This window comes from Aphelocoma coerulescens, chromosome 24, assembly GCF_041296385.1.
Source record: "Aphelocoma coerulescens isolate FSJ_1873_10779 chromosome 24, UR_Acoe_1.0, whole genome shotgun sequence".
In the NCBI taxonomy this organism is placed as follows: domain Eukaryota; kingdom Metazoa; phylum Chordata; class Aves; order Passeriformes; family Corvidae; genus Aphelocoma; species Aphelocoma coerulescens.
In genome coordinates, this window is record NC_091037.1 from 6,739,495 (window position 1) to 6,752,031 (window position 12,537).

A 12,537-nucleotide genomic window follows, 5' to 3' on the forward strand; every position below is an offset into this window, starting at 1 on the left:
TGAGGCCAGGGCTGCTCCTGTCACAGGATGGTGGGGTTGGAAGGCACCTCTGGAGATCAGCTGGTCCAACCCCCCCACCAAGACAGGGTCACCTAGAGCAGGTGACACAGGAACGTATCCAGGATGGGTTTTGAACTTCTGAATATGAAAAAACTCACCAAAGATGTCCTGAAGTTTGTTTGGGTGTTTTTTGCTGTGTCTAAGGCACGCACCCCCCTCCGAGGGGGGGGTCCCAGCCAGGAGGGCTGTACCAGGTACCTGCCTGCACCACAGCCGTCCCACCTCACTGTGGTAGTGCAAGACCAAGAAAGGTGTTTTATTGCAGTCACACCCACGTTTGTCTGTCGACAGGTCACTTGCACACCCTGTTCACAATGCAAAACCTTCCCCTCTAGTTGAGCTTCGAATTTATTAAACCTGTATGAGACAGTGTTGCTTTATCAGTAAGAGTTAATTCACACTTTTAAGTGAGGTTTAAGTGTTAACCACAAACTCCTTCCTCCAGATAAGTGCCTCTGTGACTGCAAGGACCTGCTGTGCTTTAGTAGAGGATCTTTTTGGATAGAGCCATTACCGGCGTGTTGCATTTCGATGGCTGACCCTAAACGACTTCATAAGGTGCTTTGTGTGCTTTACTGTTTCATTAGCACTGCCAGGAACACACGGCTCGATCTTGCTGTCAGTAGGACATGTGGAAACCCCTCCCTGATAATTATGGCATTTGGTGACTGCAGAGGTTACAAGTCTGATTGCTGGTGTTATTTACTCCTCCAGCAGTGGCACTGCCAGGCAGTTATCCTGGGAGCACTCCCTGCCTTTGGCCAGGGCCCAGGGCCATGGAGTGAGGAGCACAAAGTGGGGGTGTGGATCGTGCACCTGGCATTCACAGAGAGCTGTGTGTGGGGTGTGCCTGGGTTAGCCACATTTGCATTGCAAAGTCAAATATGAAATGGCCCACTTGGTACGTTTTCAGAAATGTTCTAAATGAAAGGCATAGTTGAAACTGTTCCACAAGCTGGATTTGTTGCATTCTGGTTTTCATTCCATCTGTGAAACACTGTAAATGAAGTATATAGTCTACATTAGGGCTGTGGTGATACCAGCTACCCATTGTTTGGATAAATGATACCACTGTCTGCTAATGTATTGGGTAACTAAGAAAGGCAAGCCTAGGCATGCAGAAATTCCAAGCTGTGAGCTTTAATTTAAAGGATTTGAAGAATTTCTAGTTGTGATGAAAATTTTCAGAGCCTGTTGTGAATAACTGATGGTAACTGTAAATGTGCAGAGTCTGGGACAATAGCTCTGAGACATGTGAACTGCTCCACGTCAGCATATGCTGTGCCAGATGCCAACAAACAAAACTGGAGTTAAGAACATGGGTGGGACTGGGGCTCCACAGGTAAGGAGACAGCAAATCATGAAGATGTTGCACAGTAGTCCCTCAAACAGGCAAAAGCATAATTATGTGGGCTAATAAACAAAAAAGGTGGCAGAAAATATACAAATGACAGTGATGACAAGACAAAATGATGTGATGTATTGTGCTGTCTACAACTCTGGTCCTGTCAAACCTGACAAGTGAATTAGGATGAGGCATGGCTCACTGCTGATAAACCTCAGGGTGCCAGAAGCAGTTTGTTGGCTCCGTGTTTAGGAGAGAGAAGATTCAGTAATGTGCAAGGAGGTGATCCCTATCTATCCATTGCTGATTTGGGTGACTTTGAAATTCCTGGAGGAAAGATACCCGGAGCATCCCCAAGCAGCTGAGCCTTTCTCTCTGTAATAGATGCCATCATCTCACTTTTGTGGTTTTGCCTCTTCCTCATTTTGACTGGCTGTTGCTGCATGCTTTTTGCAAGGCCTGTTTGTTGCTCTTCCCTAGCAGAGCTTTTTTCATTATGCCTGTCTAACTAAAAACAAATGGTGGGCTGCATGTGGGAATGCAGCTTGGGAAAACTGGAGATCAAAGAAAGGTCTTGACTCAGTGCTGAGGATCCTGCCTGAATTTCCCTTTAACTGCCTCCCATCAAGCTGTGCCTTGTGATTTGAGTCTCACTGCCTTCACTTATGTGTCTCAACATCTTTACTTAAAAAGATAAATAAATAAGGGGAGAATATTTACCCCTCTCCCTTCTCAAACTGTTTCTTGTCAGTTCTCGGTCTTGCTAATTTTCTGGAAAACTTTAATGGCTCTTGGGGATGCCAGGAAATGCTTCACCAGCACAGAGCCCTGATATCCACCTCTCCCAAACAGGAAAGGACTGATCTGAACTGCTTCAGCCCTTGCCAGTTATAGGTGGCTGCTGTGTGTCCACAGGGCCTGTCTGCCAATTCCTTGGATCTGAAGGTCACTTGGCCTTCATCACCTCATCAGCAAGTTAGCCAGGGCATCCAAGAGAAAAACTTCCCCAGAGGATGAGAGGAAGGGATATGACCAGGTGGCAGTTCCTCCAGGTCTGATTTCTTGGTTTCACCTTTTAAAAACTGGTGCATCTTTTTGTTGGCAAGGGTACCAATTTTTTTTTATCATGAGTGATGATTTTTGATCCACGTGGATTTCTTTCTCCACTATATTTTTTTTCCACTGAGGAAGAAGGTAAGGGAAATGGAAGGGGATTTTGCCTTGCTTGGAATTGTTGCGGTTTTGGGAGTGTTTTTTTGCCTGGAAATGTCAATGGCAAGATGCCTCTGCTGAGAGAAGGTCTAGAGAACAGTTCTGTGCTAGCTGGTACAGAATTTGGTTCTGGTTTACAGCTGGCCTGGCTGTGCTTCGAGAAGATGTTGATGTGAGATAACTGTATCTTCCCTTCCTTTAGTTCATGTTCTTCTTCTCCTAAATATTTTTCTTGGAGTGAAATGATAAATATTTAAGAAATCAGTTGCATTTGGAGACTTCTGAGCTTTGTATGTTTGTTCTGAGAAGATGCTGATGTCAAACAGTACTAGACTCTGTTTACAAAATAAACTGGGACCACAACGAAGACATGGGAATGGATAAAGGGTGGGGAAGAGGGGAATGAGAGATGATATATTTCTGTTCCTGAAAGCCACTTTGCATTTCTGTAGCACCTTTCCTCCCAGTGTTTCAGGGCCATTAGTCATGGCTCATGCCAGATTTGGGAGACGAGTGAGGCAGTTCCTGTCACCCTTCAGAGGATGAGTCTTGGGGATATGAATAACCCAGCGGAAAAGGCAAGTCCTTTCTGGAGTGGGGTTGTGGCAGCTTGTGCTAGGGATGGTGAATTTGGGCTGGGGCTCCGAGATAATCACTGCAGAGATATGAACAGAATCCTTACAGTGGTTTCCCATCAAGAAAAAAGCGTGAGCATAAAAATATGACTACTTTGATTAACTTCAGTTTTGAGCTCTTCTTCATTCCTGCTGGAAAAGCAAGTCACTCTGTTAGGATTGGGATATTGAGTGTGAAATCTTGCCTCTCTTGGAGCCACCAGGCACATTGCTGTTGACAATTGAAGCCAGACTCTTTCCCAAAAGATCTTATTAATGATAAGAGCAAGAGATTTCATCCAAGTAACTTCAGCAGCAAATTTGGCATGTTTGAGAAGACTCTGCAGGAGGAGAGATAAAGGCTCTGTCACTACCAATATTCCAACTCATGTTTTCAGAGAATAAATATATCTTTTCCTGGCAATGGGTGTATTGACTCTGTCTGGCTCGTTGCTCAGCTGGTCACTCTGTGACAGGCGCTGCTCCATTCCCCAGTGCTTTGTTTTCAGACATCTCAACTCATAGTCATCAGATACAGTAGATTCTTTTTCCCTGCAGTATTTTATGGCTAGAATATTTGTTTTTAGATATGAGAATCCCCCTGACTCATGTAGGACAAATCCAACAGCATGTGTATATCATTAAAGCTGCTCATCCACGGAAAAGGAAAGGGTGTGGTGTTCACCAAATGAGAGATATCAGTCTGTGACTGGTTTTTGCACCTCCTACACCCAGGGACTTGTCACTGATGATGCCACAGTTTGGTGCTGTTGCATGAGGTTTTCTAAAAGCAGCCATAAACAGGAAGGTAGCTAAACAGTGGGCATGTCAGGTGTGATGCTGGTGTGTGCCTTGTGCATGGTTAGAAACAAGCGTTCAGTAACTTGGAGGTGGTGTTTAGGATTAAAAACTGGTGGGGAAGACTCCCCACAGTAAAACAGCCGCCAAATTCGAAAGTGTCAGTGGTACAGACCCTTTAGCTGGGCACATTTCTGTACACACACAGTGAATGCAAGTGACTTCTGGACTCACAAAGATAAGCATTCAGAAAAACTGAGATCAGATTTTTAATGAACCATTCATTTAGACTATTTAGCAACAAAATTACCATCCTCTGAATTGGTTTGGCTGAAATAGTCACTGAATAGTCAAAATGCTTGCAAACAACAGTCTAAATTTGCAATATTCTGTAGTGTTTACCCCAAGAATTGGACATTTTTCCACCCTTTAAAAATTATTACTATTCTGTCATCCCTGTGGAGAACATTGTGCTTGGTCACATGAGGCAATGAGAAAGATTAGAAATGGAACTGAATAAATTGATTTTTAAAGCCTTGAACTTCAATGTTTACAAAATACTCTTAGTGTACACTCAGTCTCTGGGCCTGGGCATATGTAAAGTTCAGCTGTGTATAAATACAAGCAGAGCAGAATATTATTTCTCTTATATTTTCTCTTTCAGCCTGTCTTTTTGATGGTCAAATCCACCCAGACGAGTGCCCAGGCTGCTGAATGGAATTCTTCTGGTTATTTGGCTTCTCCTTGCATGCAAATGTGATGCTGTGCTTGGGACAGAGTAAAACTGCTCTTTTGACTGCTTCCTCTTTAATCCATCCTTCATAGTCTCACAAATGCTCCTGGAGCTACCCTGCCATGCAGCATCTGTGAAATCAAGTGACTCACTGGGTCAATCACAGGCTCTTTCTCCCAGAGCAAACTTGGGGCGAGTGCATTCCAGCTGGTGACCTTGGTGCACGGGGAAGTGGGAACGTGTTACAACTTGTTCACACAATTTCTCTCTTTGAGCCGCTTGTGCCGAATTTGCTTGGGGGTTGCAGACTTGCAGCTCCCTCAGCATAACGTGGGACTGAGCCCCTTGCTGCAGGATGTGTTTGCACCACCAGTTTTCCAGGCAGTTGCAGGCATGTGTGGAGAACTGGCACAGCTTGCTCGGGTAATGAGAGCAGGGATTGAGAGGAGCTCGGGAAGCAGGGCCCTGCAAGGTTTAGCACTGTGACATGCTAAACGAGTGCTCAAAACCTCTGCTTAGTGACTAACTTGACGCTTGGGTATTTTTTCTGCGGAGAGCTGACCCTGGGTTTGGGAAGTAGGTGTGAATTAGGACACACTGGTGTTACACAGCAGCCAGTGAGGAAAGCACTGAGAAAGAACACGAACGTAAAACATCGTGTACACCCCTGAGTGACTAAAGATACTGGGCTAAGGGAAACCCAGCAAGGCCCTGGAATGCAGCTGGAAAAGGATGTCCAAGGCACTGTGGGATGGAGAGCAGAAGTGCAGGGTAGATCAGCCCCTGCCTTGTTTTCGCAGAGACTGAATCAGAGTGCTGCTCCCCACCATATTTCATGCAAATTCTGTTGTGTAATAATTTGTATATTTATGACAGTGTGTGGCCAGAGCTGCCTCTTCCTATTCCTGTCTCTCCATTGCCTGGAGTGAGTGAATGTGGGAGACTGGAGCAGGCCGGAGGTTTAGCTACACAAGCTGGACAAGTATCCTGGGAGAAGAGCACTGAATCTTGCATTTTTAACCTTAGATTTTCTCCATCTCTAATAGAGAGTGGCTTAACCCCTGATGCAGGAGCTGTAACACCCAGTTGTTGTAATGATGATAATTGTGGCATTTCGTTATAACCAAATGTTGGACATGGCTTGACTTCGAGTTGGACTGCTGTAACCCTGAGCAAGTGGGATGAAGTCTAGAGGCTCTTTAGGTTGGAAAAATTATAAGAAGTTGCAAGGATGACTTAGATGGGGGCCTGAAAACATCATGGGAAGGAATCTGGAGGTGAACTGCTGAGATGGGGAGAGCTTAAAACAAAGTGACGGCTGTCAGGGTTGGAACTGGGATGAGATCTGAACTCTGCCTTCCCAGTCACACCCACTGAATTACATTCCTGCAAGAAGGGCAAGTGAAAGGAGGGGAAGTGAGGGGCTGCACGAAGCAGGTGCCAGAAATGGCCTCTGGTTCCTGCTGGCAGAAGCAGAGCTGCTCTCTGGAGCTGGGATGGACGTATGGCATTTGAGGAGCCTCTAGGAGAGCCTGACAGGGCTGTCAAGGGGGAACATGTCACACACGATGCAGATGCTTGGCAGGCTCTGGCTTATGGAAACTTGTGGATGCTTTTTCCCCTCACATGCACTTTAGACATAGCCAGATCCAAGAGAGTTGGGTTTTGGGGAGGAACTAGTGAAATGCATAACAAAGGAAAAGGCTGTACTGCCATGAGGGCTCACGAGCAAGCAGGACAGAGCCAGACCTCATTATTTTGCTGTGTCCCATATTTATCTTCCATTTATTCCTTTCCTGAACTGGAATGTCATCTGATCATCGTGTAATCCTGATGTGACGAGCTCACCCCTGCCCTGTGATGTTTGGGTTGGTTAATCAGCATGGGGAAAGCAGTGAAACTTTTGGTGAAATCTTCAGTGAAATCTTCCTCTACCTTAGAACTCGAGTGCTGAGGCAGCTCTTTTGCTGTTCTGTTGTTGTTTGGGGGAACTGATCCCCCATCGAAGGAAAGAGGGGTGATTATTTTTCAAGCTTTTGTTAATTTTTTTTTCTTGTTAACAAATCCACTGTGGAGTTCAGGGGTGTGTTAAACTTCCCAAAAGTGACAGTAAGAAAAGCCACAACTGAACCAAGTTCTTTTATTTGGCTGTGAACTCTCCAAAAGCTCAGGATGCTTACTTACATCAAATGCACAAACTGAGAATTCCTGTCTTTATAGACTTACAACTAAGAGCAAGATTTTCATTTTCCTACACTCAGCTCAGAGCTGGGGGAAGCCCAAGTTGATCCTGACTTCTGACAACTATATAATTACAATCAGCAGCAGTTGCTGCCATAAGATACTGGTGCTAAACAGGAGTTAGTGTTGCATATTTATCCAGAGGATGAAAATAACTACAAATATCTATAAATATACTCAGTTATTATTAGAAGAAGTATTTAAATCTTCTAGTGCTTGGGTGTCCCAGATATCAGCTGATGGAAGGGAAACCTCCTCTTGCAAATGAGTTGCTGGGTAATTTTTCACAAGTTTTGCTGCTTCAGGGCAGTTTTCATGGGCAGGGCACTCTTTTCAGCTCAGCTATTCATCTCACCTTTCACAAAACTATTTCACAAGTGTAAATATTTGTGGCAATTTGCCTGTGTTGTGTGACCTTTACACAATGACAGAAAAGCTCTGGAAGGCTGTTGATGTTTTAGGGCACATTCTTTAACAAAACTAATTAATCTAGCACTCAACCAATGGTTATTTACATATTTAATTTTTTTTTTTTAGGAAAACTACATTTGTTAACCCAAGATACTGGGTAGTGATTTGTTTAAGCAAATAAATGATACTGTAGGAATTTAATAAGCTTACAACTAAATGTAAGAGTCTTTTAAAGTGAGTATCACTTAGCCCTCACAGGCTCCTTGTACCTGGCTTTGGGCCTCACAAAGGTTAACACAGAACTATAGAGCTGAAGCCTTAGAACAGCTAAAAACTCAGTGCTTACCTTCACAGAATTTATAGCAAAAACCTACTGAATTACTTAGTAATGATCTAAAACTTCACCCTGCCTTTTGCTGAGAGTCAATTTGTAATATTGCTGCAGTAAAACCAGAAATCACACGTATTTTTAAGGTCAGGCTGGACCTCAACACATAATTCTTTTAGACTTGTATAGACATTATTTCACTTATAATACTGTATAAAAACCTTAATCCATAGATTAAAAAAAGGTTAAGGCTGCAAAGTTTAACCTGAATGAATGGGCTAGAAGAGAGTAGATAGAAAGCTCAGGATGTGAACACTGAATTTAACAGCTCTGCACTTTCCAGTTGATACTGAGCTGGAGAGCTTGGCAGATACCAGGACTACAATGTTGGGAAAACAGATTATTATTGCTGGTGTGTGTCAGACTTCTGGATATTGGTATTAGCAAGCCTGAAAGTCTGGAATGGGAGAGGGAGAAGTCCTGAACGCCAGCCTGGACTAAATTGTGAGTTAGTAGAAAAGGTAATAAGAACTGAGCACAAGAGATGTGGCAAGTGCAATAGCAGAGGTGAGATGATCCAGCTTTGTGTCCCTACAGGGCATTGCCATTCCAGGGTGAGTAAAGTTCCCCTGGAGAAGACTTCTGCAGGAATTGAGCTGGAAGTTTCAGATTGAGTGTTCCAGACTTGTGTGCAGCCAACAGAGGCTCCTCTGTCCCTTGGGCACTGGTCAAGAATCCCAGATGAGGGGAGGAAACATCACAGAGAGCCAGAGAGCTTCTGGAGCCAGAAGGGACAACCTGGGGGGAAAAAACACTGGAAGGAAGGGAGAATTTGAGGGTCGCTTTGGGCAATGGGTAGGACAGAGGAAGTAGGAGAAATAAGCAGGGAATTTTGCTAAAAGGTTCCTTGGCTGATTGATTGAACTTACACTGGAGAGAAACTGACCTTAGGTCAAGTCTGCAGTGCTTTTATGTGATTGCTGTCTCTCTGAGCATCCTGGAATGACAGCTGGGCCAGGCACTTTGGCCTGTGGGCAGCAAACAAGAAAGGCATGAGAAATGTCCCTTCCAAGGACAGTTCCCCTATATATCCTCTACATGCCCGTTCAGGAGTTGTGAGTCTTTTTTACCCCCCAGGCTCCCCTGTTACGAGGTGAATAGGAATTTCACCCACCTCCTTGTATCTGCAATTTTGTTTAAAAAGGCTGCATCATCGGTTGTGGCACTTTTTTGGAGCTCATTTGTGATATGGAAACTCTTTGGCTGTCCTTGGAGCAGAGCCATGTGCTACCAGCCCCTTGAAAATACGTGTTGATTAAATATGTAGGTCAGAAAACAGAAAGCACGTCCCAATTTATTTAGTAGATGGGAGTTTTGTTGCCTAGTGCTCTATCATTGGAGCTGCTGATCAGTTTTTGAAAGTAATATGGTAATAGCTTTGTTCTCAGCTCAGAGATTAAGGAAGGTCACCAGGTATTGCTTCCCAAAGGGCAGGTGTAGGTTATATAGGGATAGAACTCAGGGGAATGGCCTAAGATGGAGGAAGGCAGGGTTAGATAAGGAATTAGGAAGAAATTCTTCCCTATGTGGGTGCTGAGGCCCTGGCACAGGGTGCCCAGAGCAGCTGGGGCTGCCCCTGGATCCCTGGCAGTGCCCAAGGCCAGGTTGGACATTGGGGCTTGGAGCAGCCTGGGACAGTGGGAGGTGTCCCTGCCCATGGCAGGAATGGGACAGGCTTTAAGGTCCTTTCCAACCCAAACCAGTCTGAGATTCTATGATTCAGTGGCAGAAATAAATAAAAATACCTACCAGGGGATAAGGATGAGGATTACCCTGAGAGAAGATTTGCTAACAAGCAGCAAAGTCTTCACAATCTCTCTCTGTTCTATAAATCGGCTGAACATAAACCAAAGTGCTTCTCCACAGTGATATCAAAGCAAAAAATAAGCCTGAGATCCTACTGGCAATTGTTGCCCCCAAGCCTTCATTATGGCCCTATTTTCTTCCTCATCTTCTAGCCCTGAAGGAATTGGCCAGGGAGCTCTTCCTGGCTGGCTGGTTTGTGCTGACTGTCCTCCCCAGTTGTGCTCTCTGTAGCAGCCTCACACAACACTGAGTGAAATTACAAACGTCTGGGACTGACTGAATCATTCCTCATTAGCTCAGTGGGCAGCAGATTTAGGAGCTAGATTTGCAATGAATGCTTATTAGATTGTGTGTCTTCTGGGGATAGCTAATTTTTTTTATCATAAGATTCCACGACTTAGCAGCATAATTAGCTATTAGACACATATACTCCATTTAAGAGCTGCTTTTTAATTTTTTTTAAGCCTGCTTAGTCTAGGAAACTTTTTTTCCTCATTTATAGGGGAGTTTTGCACATTTCTTCTGACAAGTGCAAGATAGCCAGTGGGAATGAGACCCGTAATTAATGCATTGAATGCTCAGTGCAAGCAGAAGGCTCTTGGATGAAGAAGCTCTTCTGGCTCTGTCAGGTGTCTGACAAGAGGGCAAACACAGTCAGAATGGTGGAGTGTGTGATATGGGGGGGCTTACACCCTGCAAATTCATTGCGTGTAAGATATTGAGGACAGGAGGGAAAATCATGTCTTTCCCTATTCCCCTGAATTTTGAGCAGTCACATGTGTATGACTCTGCACTTTCTCAGCGAGAGCTGATTGATTCACTGGCTTTCTAGTAACAAAAATAAATTGAGCCCAGTGTCCCGCCCCTTTCTGTAGGTGTGCGTGTGTTGAGGGGGTGATGTGTTAAAAGGGAGTCCAGCAGTGAGAGCCTGAACTGTGGGAGGTCCAGATTGAGCTGGGGGTTGCCAGAGACAAACTGAATGCATGTGGTCACGTATCATCACTGTGCTCTGTCTTGGCATCCATGAAAAGAGCTCCACAGGTTCTGTGGTAAAATGAGAGCCCCTTGGATGCTGCAGTGTTAGGGTGTCTTGTTGGTTTGTCACAAAATGTTAAAGGTGGTGGAAGCTGGAGTGGGGATGGTTGTCCTTTTCAATTAAGTTCTTCTTCTGTGTAATGCTACTTGGTTTATTGCTCAGGAAATATCTTTGTTTCTCAGCTCTCTGGCTACAATGGTACCTGCCATTTCTTGCAATTTACTTCAGAGGCTGTTTTCCAACTGCCTTGTGTTCTTGGATCAGATACAACCCCCTTTGATTCCTGTTGTCCTTTTGTCTTTGCTCACTTGGCTCTAAACATTTTGTTCCCTGAACACGGGCCCAGGTTCTCCACTCTCCCATGCTGCAGCAAACCAAACACTGCTTCTGAAGCAATTAGTTAGGAAGCATTGACACACACAAGGGGAATTAGGACTCTTGATTATTAATTTTTTCCCAAGTTTTGTCAAGGATTCTGTACGGCTTTTCCCAAATCTTCCAGTATTAGTTCCAGGACTGAGTGACTACACTTTGCCTGGTGATAACACACATTGTATTTCCAGTTACTTGATCAGTTATCCTTCACTGCCTTGTAGTCACAGCACAAGCCACACCACCAGTGGAGCTGCCTGGCTCCTGCTGAACTCAGCTGGATGGCTAACCCAAAAGACAAGTATGTCCAGATAGCCATGTTCCCAGGGCAGACAGAAAACTTACTTATTTGGTCACAAGACACTCAAAACGTGGAGTGAAAACTGGGGCCTCACTGGCACAGAAGGGTGCAGGGTCTGCAGCAGGGCTGGCTCTCAAATTTGAATCTGGAGGCGAGGCCTCTGCGAATGGTTTCCTAGTGGAGTTTGCCAGAAAGAAGGAAAGAAATTACTTTCTTGATGTAAAAGCTGCTTTTCTATTACCTCTCCTGATCTCCAGGGAAGAGTGGAGGTGGCAAAAAATGGAAAATAATTAAGGTCTGAACAGAAATAATAACTGTCCCAAGGTCTTCAGTGTGATTTTGTCACAGATTTCTTCAGACTGAGTCCTTCTTCTATTTTATTGCTACATTCTGTGTCAAAAAGGGATAACCTCACATACTGATATTTGGGCTAAAATGCTGTTTTCAGTTGCACTGTGGCACTTAGGTCCTCATCAGCACCTACCTGTCCTGGAAGTGGTTTGCATTCAACCAGCTGCTCTTTCCTTGGCTTTATGGCAGATGTTGCACCACTGTCTCGGTCTCAGACAAAAAAAAAGCCCAAAAAGCCCAAACTACAAACAAGTACAAAAAGACAAACACACACACACACAAAGAGAGGTAACTCTCAAGGCCAGGTTGCACAGGGCTTGGAACAACCTTGTCTAGTGGTCTAGTGGAAGGTGTCCCTGCCCATGGCAGGGGGTGGAACTGGGTGAGCTTTAAGGTCCTTTGCAACCCAAACTAATCTGACTGCTGAGATGGGGGTGTAAATGGGCTTTGCTCTTCTCTCCTGGATTATACCAGAATTCACACATGAGTTGAAGTGTTTCCCTGCTCAGGTCAGGGCCTCTTTAGGTCTGTGCAAAATTACAGCAGATCCCATCCAAAAATTATTTACTTTAGGTTGTATTTGGTCTTAACAGCCTGAAAATATTTGGCATTTCTGCTCTTTTAGTATTGCTGAGAGAGGAGGAAAATCGTTAACACTATTTTGTAAATGGCCAAAGCTGCAGAGGCCGGCTGGAGTGGAGCAGGGACTGTAATCCCTAATTCTAAATTCTCTATTAAAACCCTAATCCCTGGGCTATCCTTCTGCTTCAGGCAGCATTCGGGATGGATGGTGTATAATTTATCTGAAGTGATGCACCTGCCACTGTTTAAAGCCAGTTATTTTCCTTCTGTTCCTGTGTCAAAGTTAC

At 44.6% G+C, this 12,537-nt stretch overlaps 1 long non-coding RNA gene across 1 annotated transcript in view; it reads left to right on the forward strand.

The window, feature by feature from the left end:
• LOC138098281 (uncharacterized) overlaps nucleotides 1-12,537 on the forward strand; it is a 37,487-nt gene that overhangs the window by 997 nt on the left and 23,953 nt on the right. The window contains exon 2 of the long non-coding RNA XR_011146577.1: nucleotides 506-618. This is a non-coding gene — a long non-coding RNA (uncharacterized lncRNA). The remainder of the gene's footprint in view (nucleotides 1-505; nucleotides 619-12,537) is intronic.